This window comes from Castanea sativa, chromosome 9 (assembly GCF_040712315.1).
Source record: "Castanea sativa cultivar Marrone di Chiusa Pesio chromosome 9, ASM4071231v1".
NCBI lineage: Eukaryota > Viridiplantae > Streptophyta > Magnoliopsida > Fagales > Fagaceae > Castanea > Castanea sativa.
In genome coordinates, this window is record NC_134021.1 from 22,406,320 (window position 1) to 22,417,163 (window position 10,844).

Sequence of the window (10,844 nt, forward strand, 5' to 3'; positions counted from 1 at the left end):
AATACCGACTATCTGTTAGTTTTAGGAATTGGATTTTTTGAATTATAAAACCTTTATTCTCAGACTTATTACTATTACAATTTCTTGAATTGCTTTCCATTCGCCAATTACAACAAGAAACCACCTCTTTTATTCAGTTTGTATGAGAAATAAATGCAAACTGAATTAAAAATCTCTCTGTTTATGAGTTGTAAATGATAAATAAAAATCCTTGTTTTGTTCACTCCGACTCAGAGTCTGATAGACTTGCATTCAATACGAAAATTCAAACGTAACATATTAAAATTGTTAAATTATCATCTTCATTACTTCATGAACTAAGTACAAAGAATTCAAAAATCATATACAAAAAGAATCATCATCAACATGTAGATCATCAATGACGGTGATAACACTTGGATTTCTTGGAAAGATTAATCTCTGGCTCAGGCTTAGGGATGTCTCTCAAATCCACCAATTGAATCTTCCTTTTGGCCTTTTGAACTTGTTGATATCCAAGTTGCAGCTTTCTTTTTGATGCTTCAAGTTTCAACTCCAATGACTTCTTCTTCTCCTCTTCCTCCTTTTGCGCTTTCCTTCGCCGCCATGCAGCCAAATTAATCTTGACCACAATCCTTTCTCTCTTTTCACCATTCTCAGCACTATTATTGGCAGCAGAAGACAACGTTGAGATCGCTTCCTTCTTGTTGCCATCATCTTGCTGCTTTGAAGGAAACCCTGAAGCAGAAGCAGAAGCAGAAGAGAGAGTCCTCTTCAAACCCATACGAGGGTTAGCATCTAAACCCATAGCCACACGAGTTCTTGCATCTAAACCCAAAAGCATAGCCATAGCCATGACTACTGAAATCTTCAAGAGAGAGTATTTTTGCGGACTGAAGTCTTCAAGAGAAAGTATTTTTGCGTTTGGTTTTTTCTTGCCTAAGTGGGATATATATATATATATACATCACTCTCCGAATCCCACACGGAGACGGAGAGACTCTCACTCTCTGTTTTGTCATCACCGACTCAGAGGAATACTTTCATCCCACGCAAACGCAACCCCAACTAGCCGTTACTATTTCAATCTCTTTATTTAGTTTCGATTCTCCTCTCCAACTCTCCAACTACAAGAACTAATCGAATTTAATTTCATTCATGCATAGAAAAGGATTTCTTCTATACCCAGTAAAACTCTAGTAAAATTAAACTCCTTCAATAATTTACACTGCCGAAGGTATCTATGACATTGTCACGTATATTAATGCCAAACTGCCACCCTATCCTCCACCATAAAAAGATTAACAGGAATTGACACTGTCATGTGCAATTGATTTCATAATAGGAATGAAAAGGCCTTGAAATATTATGCATTACAAGAATTAATAAAAGTTTTACACTTTTTGAATAACATGATAGTAATGTGCGGCGTACCTGCTTGCTGCAAGGGCAATACAGATTTGAATGAATTGACCAAAAAGAAAAACAGAGAGAAATTTCCAATTGAATAATCATCTTGAAATATTCCTATCTCTCAAATTGTTGGAGAGCTTCACATGGGCCGTGGGATCTTTCTTCTTCTTTTTCTTGAAATGTTTAGAGGCAGCTTTCAACGCCTTAGTCCAAGCCTGTAATGAACAGTGTAAAATATAATAAGAAAAATGCTTTTTTGTTTTTTGTTTTTTTAAGCAGATGATGAACCAAAAGTAAATTGCACATTAATTTTTTTTCCTATAATTTTTTTTTCCTCTCAAAAGGGCTTATTAATTTCAGGTTAATTATCTCAAAATTTCAAATTAAAAAAATATAGAATAAAGAAAATAAAATAATAGAAATTCTCTAAAAGGAAATAGGAATGGAAATACCTTTTGTGGTGTGTGGAAAACAAGTAAAAGTGGGCTTTAGAGGAGTTGGGGAGAACTCAGATGCCTTGGTTTTGTTCTTGTGCTGTGCTTCATCTTCAAAACATTAAGAATTTAAGATTAAGTTTAATGTTGAGCTTCTTCTTGATGTTTTAAGTGACTTTCTTCAACTTGGTTTTGTTGCTCAACACCGTAGCACCACCATCAGATGAGATCTTTCTATTTGTGGGTGTCATGAAATCCCAATCTTCCAAATCAGAATCCAAGTCCATGGCACTGTAAGCCCAAGGGACCAAAGGGGACCATATTGAGCTCTGCGTGTAGTCGAAGTCGAAAGCTAATGACTTTTGTCAGGAAATTTGCAGAGAAGCTCTTTTGACATCAATGGTTCTAAGTGTAAGTAGTACACCACTTTTGTAGTGCCCATACAAGCCTCTCTGTCTCTTCTTCTTCTTCTTCTTCTTCTTCTTCTTCTTCTTTGGACATAGCCATATATAAGAGAGATCTTGCTCTGAATCTTCTATATAAGTTACTCTCTACATAAACTGTTGTGATCTTTTTTGCCTTTTTTTTTCGCTTATTGTTTCCTTTGTGGGATTTGGACCACTTGGGACTTGTGTTTAAAGCAAATGTGGGGAAGAAAGAACAAAAGGATGTTTTGGAAAGTTACCGTTACATCTTCGATTTTAAATGTGATGTGCCTGCTTTGTCCCTTGTTTCTTAACCTTTTTCTCGATTTTGCCCTCCATTTTTGCTTTTTTTCTCATTTAGGTCCATGGAGTGAGTGACATAGGTGTCATGTCACGTGTCAGTGTGCCATACCCACAATAGTTTAGAACAGTGAATAATCTAACAAAGAGTGACCATAAATAAAATAAAATAAAAAATAAAGCATTTACAATGATTTGTTGCTTGTAAATTTATATTAAATAATAATACTTGAAAGTACAAAATTGGTTGTAATTTAAAATTAAAATTTTATTCAATATCTTTTTATTAAAGGTGAATTTTGACAAATTCACAATTGGATCACTTATTTTTCATATATTCTTCATACTTGCAAAAATTTTAGAAAATTAAATTTTAATAGCTACGTCATCAATAAATGTTTAAATTACAAGTTTTTGTAGTTTAAAATTATGCATAAAATATGGGCTTATAAATCATATAGTAAATAATATCCAATTGACAAAAAATTTGACATGTGTACTAAGAGTGTAAAGAACATGTAATTCAATGGTTAGATTTTTAAAATATGTAGTAATATTTATTTTATTGAGTAAGGTTGTAGCCTTAGGCAGTTAGGTTACAAGCTTAAAACTAATTTTGTAACTAAACTTTATTCTACTTAAAATATGTGATGAAATAATGAAAGTGTTTGTCTCTTTATATATATTAAATAGTACTTAAAAAATAAATAAAAAAAACTAGCACTTTCTATAAGAAAAAAAAAATAGTACTCAAAGTAAAGATTTTTTTATTTTTATTTTATAAGAACTAAAAGTGAAGATTGATCAAGAAAGCTACTTACAACTTGGAGGCTAGATCAAGCATCCTGATATTCAAATCCAAATTGTCTTATTTTCTTTAGATTTGAATATTGTGGGACTTAACAATCTAGAGCCCTAACTTGGAATTTGAAAGAATGGTGAGTCCAAACTTAATGGCTTAGAACATAGTAGACCTACTACCAAGAAGATCGTGCCTCAATGACCACCCCTAGCCATGGAGGTCGACTGCGTAAGCCTCTTTTACCGTATGGTTGTAGTAATTGCATTTTGTATTTATTATTTCATTCACTATCAATCTTATTTAATGCTACTTGACATGTGATTAGTTCTCCAACCATAATGCAGAAAGGCCGATAGAGGATGTTGTCCTTCACTCACTCCTATTTGGACTCTCTAAGACACATAAGGTGACTAACTTGAGCCCCATATTCAAGGGATTGTAAAATTCCAATTTTGCCTCAACAGAGGTGTTACAAATATCCAAACACAATTTTAGGAAAATATATAAAATCATAAGCTTATAGTCAAAGTTTCAATAATTTGTTAAAATTTAAGAGTTTTTAAAATGACATCAGGCCTAACCAATAATAATAAGACCATTGATCACATGACCTGATATATCAATAAGATGACTTGATTTGATATATCAATGTGATGTTAGGTGGAGATACTCACACTAAATGACAAAATTTGAAAAGTTAAATCAATTTCTTTTAATTTATTTACATCATTCACACTAAATAACAAAAGCTTGAAAAGCTAAATTCAACATTTAGTTTCCTTCTCATTTATTTGATAGCATTCACAACAAGTGCGCAACAATATTATGAGACAATTTCATTAATTAAGGACCAGCCTAACATTAAAATTAAACTTAATTGATGTCAACAAATTCTTAGATATAAACAACAATATTTTAATTTGTTTTTATGTTACAACGAAATGTATTGTTGTAATAGGTAACTCTTATTACACGATATATTGTTGCAATAGACAATCTTTTATTTCACATTAAACTAAATTGTTAGTATAGTTCCTAGATATGGATTTTGAATTGCAAAACAGGTTAATGAAAAAATTATTATTTAAGAAAATGATTTATTTTTTAAAATTTTTTTTGGTAAAAAAATCAACCTATTCCAATGAGATTTTTTTAACCTATTGTCTCGAAGTTTATTACAACGACTTACATCGATTTTTTTATCATTGCAATAACACATATTGCAACGAGATTTTCAAAATAAATCATTGCAATATGTGGAACTTATTGCAATGAAAATCTAGTGTTGCATAAACCTATTGCCTCGAAGTTTATTACAACGGCTTGCATCGACTTTTTTATTGTTGCAATAAAACCTATTACAATGACATTAGTTGTTATTGCAACGACTTATTTTGTTGTATTAAGTCTTTTTTCTTGTAGTGATAGGAAAATGTAACACACCAAAAAAAACAAAACAAAAAAAAACTGAGAATCCTCGCCCCTTCATCTGGAAGTCACACTTAATTGTCTCCAACCGAAATGACGCCTTGACAAAAGGGCATGTAGAGGCTAGAGCCAAGTAGGGTGCAATGCAATTGCAGTGGAACATGTGCCTGCATGGTGGAAGACTCACCAACTAATCTCCAACAGCAAAGTCATAAAGACAAATAAAGCACATCTCCATGTTATAGGGAACATGAGACACATCGTGAAACAGGATCCAAGGAATCCTCACAGGAATGCGAGGGTCAACACCAACCCTAATACGAAGATATTGGTATGACACATAGATCATCAACATAACGAGCACAAGTATACAAGCCGTGATAACAAATGTAGTATCGCAATAGTGATGCCAAGCACTAAGTATGTAATGATCACCCACGAAAGGACGTGAAATAATGACAATCATCCATGACAGAATCTTTGCGAAAAGAATATTTATAACTCATTCAGACTTGTGTACATGATATGAGACAATTTCATTAATTAAAAACTAGCCTAACATCAACATTAAACTTAATTGATGTCAACAAATTCTTAGATAGAAACAACAATATTTTAATCTGCTTTTATGTTACATCGAAATGTGTTCTTGTAATAGTTAACTCTTATTATACATTGAGATATACTGTTGTAATAGGCAATCTTTTATTTCACATTAAACTATATTGTTAGTATAGTTCCTAGATATGGATTTTTAATTGTAAAACAGGTTAATGAAAAAATTATAATTTAAGAAAATGATTTATTTATTAAATTTTTTTTTTGATAAAAAAATCAACCTATTGCCTCGAAGTTTACTACAACGACATGCATTGACTTTTTTGTCATTGCAATAACACCTATTGCAATGAGATTTTCAAAATAAATCATCGCAATATGTGGAACATATTGCAATGAAAATCTAGTGTTGCATAAACCTATCACCTCGAAGTTTATTACAATGGCTTGCAAGGACATTTTTATAGTTGCAATAAAACCTATTACAATGACATTATTTATTATTGCAACGACTTATTTTGTTGTATTAAGTTTTTCTTCTTGTAGTGAAAGGAAAATGTAACACCCAAAAACAAAAAACTGAGCATCCTCGTCCCATCATCTGGAAGTCCAACTCAATCGTCTCCAACTCAAATGACGCCTCGACAAAAGGGCATGTAGAGGCTAGAGCCAAGTAGGGTGCAATGCAACCACAGTGGAACACGTGCCCGCATGGTGGAAGAAACGCCAACTAATCTCCAAAAACAAAGTCATAATGACAAATACAGCACGTTTCCATATTATAGGGAACACGAGACACATCGTGAAACACGATCCTAGGAATCCTCACAGGAATGCAAGGGTCAACACCAACCCTAATACGACAATACCAGTATGACATATAAATTAGCAACGTAACGAGCAGAAGAATACAAGTCGTGACAACAAATGTAGTATTCCAATAGTGACGCCAAGCACTAAGTATGCAATGTTCACACTTGAAAAGATGTGAAATAATGACATCATCCATGACAGAATCTCTGCGAAAAGAATATTTATATTTCATTCAGACTTGTGTACATGATATGAAACAATTTCATTAATTAAGGACTAGCCTAACATCAACATTAAACTTAATTGATGTCAACAAATTCTTAGATGGAAACAACAATATTTTAATTTGTATCTGTTACATCGAAATGTGTTGTTGTAATAGGTAACTCTTATTATACATTGAGATATAATGTTGCAATTGGCAATATTTTATTTCACTTTAAACTATATTATAAGTATAGTTCCTAGATACGGGTTTTGAATTGGAAAACAGGTTAGTGAAAAAATTATTATTTAAGAAAATGATTTATTCATTTTTATATTTTTTTTTGATAAAAAAATCAACCTATTGCAGTGAGATTTTTTCAACCTATTGCTTTGAAGTTTGTTACAACGACTTGCATCGACTTTTCTGTCAATGCAATAACACCTATTGAAACGAGATTTTCAAAATAAATCACTGCCATAGGTGCAACTTATTGCAATGAAAATCTTGTGTCGTATAAACCTATTGCCCTGAAGCTTATTACAACGACTTGCATCGACTATTTCATCGTTACAATAAAACCTATTACAATGACATTAATTGTTATTGCAACGACTTACTCTGTTGAATTAAGTCATTTTTCTTATAGTGAAAGGAAAATGTAACAACCCAAAAAAAAAAAAAAAAAAATTAAGCACCCTCGTCCCATCATCTAGAAGTCCTACTCCATCGTCTCCAACTGAAATGACGCCTCGACAAAAGGGCATGTAGAGGCAAGAGCCAAGTAGGGTGCAATGCAACTGCAGTGGAACACGTCCCGTATGGTGGAAGACTCGCCAACTAATCTTCATCAACAGAGTCATAAAGACAAATACAACACGTCTCCATGTTATAGGGAACATGAGACACATCGTGAACACACGATCCTAGGAATCCTCACAGGAATGTGAGGGTCAACACCAACCCTAATACAATGATACCAGTATGACACATAGATCATCAACGTAATGAGCACAAGAATACAAACCGTGATAACAAATGTAGTATCGCAATAGTGACGCCAACCACTAAGTATGCAATGATCACACTTGAAAGGACGAGAAATAATGACATCATCCATGACAGAATCTCTGCGAAAAGAATATTTATATTTTAATCAGACTTGTGTACTTCATATGAGACAATTTCATTAATTAAGGACCAACCTAACATCAACATTAAACCTAATATATGTTAACAAATTCGTAGATAGAAACAACAATATTTTAATTTGTTTTTGTGTTAGATCGAAATGTGTTGTTGTAATAGGTAAATCTTATTATACATTGAGATATAATGTCGCAATAGGCAATCTTTTATTTCACATTAAACTATATAGTAAGTATAGTTCCTAGATATGGGTTTTGAATTGCAAAACAGGTTAGTGAAAAAATTATTATTTAAGAAAATGATTTATTCATTTTTATATTTTTTTTCATAAGAAAATCGACCTATTGCAGTCAGATTTTTTCAACCTATTGCTTCGAAGTTTGTTACAATGATTTGCATCGACTTTTTTGTCATTGCAATAACACCTATTGCAACGAGATTTTCAAAGTAAATCACTGCCATAGGTGCAACTTATTGCAATGAAAATCCTATGTCGCATAAACCTATTGCTTTGAAGTTTATTACAACGGCTTGCATCGACTTTTTTATTGTTACAATAAAACCTATTACAATTACATTAGTTGTTATTGCAATGACTTATTCTATTGTATTAAATATTTGTTCATGTAGTGAAAGGAAAATGTAACAACCCAAAAAAAAAAAAAAAAAAAAAAAAAAACTAAGCATCCTCGTCCCATCATCTAGAAGTCCCACTCAATCGTCTCCAATTGAAATGACGCCTCGACAAAAGGGCAAGTAGAGGCAAGAGCCAAGTAGGGTGCAATGCAATTGCAGTGGAACACGTGCCCGTATAGTGGAAGACTCGCCAACTAATATCCATCAACAAAGTCATAAAGATAAATATAGCACGTCTCCATGCTATAGGAAACATGAGACACATCGTGAAACACAATCCTAGGAATCCTCATAGGAATGCGAGTCAACATCAACCCTAATACGATGATACCGGTATGACATATAGATCATCAATGTAACGAGCACAAGAATACAAACCGTGATAACAAATGTAGTATCGCAATAGTGACGCCAAGCACTAAGTATGCAATGATCACACTTGAAAGGACGTGAAATAATGACATCATCCATGACAAAATCTTTGCGAAAAGAATATTTATATTTTAATTAGACTTGTGTACTTGATATGAGACAATTTCATAAATTAAGGACCAGCCTAACATCAACATTAAACTTAATTGATGTTAACAAATTCGTAGATAGAAACAACAATATTTTAATTTGTTTTTGTGTTACATCAACATGTGTTGTTGTAATAGGTAACTCTTATTATACATTGAGATATAATGTTGAAATAGGCAATCTTTTATTTCATATTAAACTATATTGTAAGTATAGTTTCTAAATATGGGTTTTGAATTGCAAAACAGGTTAGTGAAAAAATTATTATCTAAGAAAATAATTTATTTATTTTTAAATTTTTTTTTTATAAAAAAATCAACCTACTGCAATGAGATTTTTTCAACCTATTGCCTCAAAGTTTGTTACAACGACTTGCATCGACTTTTTTGTCATTGTAATAACACTTATTGCAACGAGATTTTCAAAATAAATCACTGCCATAGGTGGAACTTATTGCAGTGAAAATCTAGTGTTGTATAAACCTGTTGCCTCGAAATTTATTACAACGGCTTGCGTCGCCTTTTTTATCGTTGCAACAAAACCAATTACAATTACATTAGTTGTTATTGCAACAACTTATTCTATTTTATTAAGTCTTTTTTCTTACAGAGATAGGAAAATATAACAGGCAAAAAAAAAAACAAAGCTGAGCATCCTCGTCCCATCATCTGGAAGTCCAACTCAATGTTCTCCAACTAAAATGACGCCTCGACAAAAGGAATGTAGAGGCTAGAGCCAAGAAGGGTGCAATGCAATTGCAGTGGAACACGTGCCCGCATGGCGGAAGCCTTGCCAACTAATCTCCATCAACAAAGTCATAAAGACAAATACAACACGTCTCCATGTTATAGCGAACATGAGACACATCGTGAAACATGATCCTAGGAATCCTCACAGGAATGAGAGGGTCAACACCAACCAACCCTAATACGACGATATCGGTATGACACATAGATCATAAACGTAATGAGCACGAGAATACAAACCGTGATAAAAAATGTAGTATCACAATAGTGACGCCAAGCACTGAGTATGGAATGATCACACTTGAAAGGACGTGAAATAATGACATCATCCATGATAGAATCTCTGCGAAAAGAATATTTATATTTTAATCAGACTTGTGTACTTGATATTAGAAAATTTTATTAATTAAGGTCCAGCCTAATATCAACATTAAACTTAATTGATGTTAACAAATTCGTAGATAGAAACAACAATATTTTAATTTGTTTTTGTGTTACATCAAAATGTGTTGTTATAATAGGTAACTCCTATTATACATTGAGATGTAATGTTGCAATAGGAAACCTTTTATTTTACATTAAACTATATTGCAAGTATAGTTCCTAAATATGGGTTTTGAATTGCAAAACAGGTGAGCGAAAAAATTATTATTTAAGAAAATGATTTATTTATTTTTAAAATTTTTTTGATAAAAAAATCAACCTATTGCGATGATATATTTTCAATCTATTGCCTCGAAGTTTGTTAAAACGACTTGCATCGAATTTTTTGTCATTGCAATAACACCTTTGGCAACGAGATTTTCAAAATAAATCACGGCCGTAGGTGGAACTTATTGCAATGAAAATCTACTGTCGCATAAACCTATTGTCTCGAAGTTTATTACAACGGCTTGCATCGTCTTTTTTTTTGTTGCAACAAAACTATTACAATGACATTAGTTGTTATTGCAACGACTTATTTTGTTGGATTAAGTCTTTTTACTTATAGTGATAGGAAAATGTAACAGCCAAAAAAAAAAAAAAAAAAACAACTGATCATCCTCGTCCCATCATCTGGAAGTTCAACTCAATCGTCTCCAATTAAAATGACACCTCGACAAAAGGGCATGTAGAGACTAGAGCCAGTTAGGGTGCAATGCAACTGTAGTGGAACACGTGCCCGCATGGTGGAAGACTCGCCAACTAATCTCCATCAACAAAGTCAGAAAGACAAATACAGCACGTCTCGATGTTATAGGGAACATGATACACATCGTGAAACACGATCATAGGAATCCTTAGAGGAATGCGAGGGTCAACACCAACCCTAATATGACGATACCGGTATAACAAATTCGTAGATGGAAACAACAATATTTTAATTTGTTTTTGTGTTACATCAAAATGTGTTGTCGTAATAGGTAACTCTTATTATACATTAAGATGTAATGT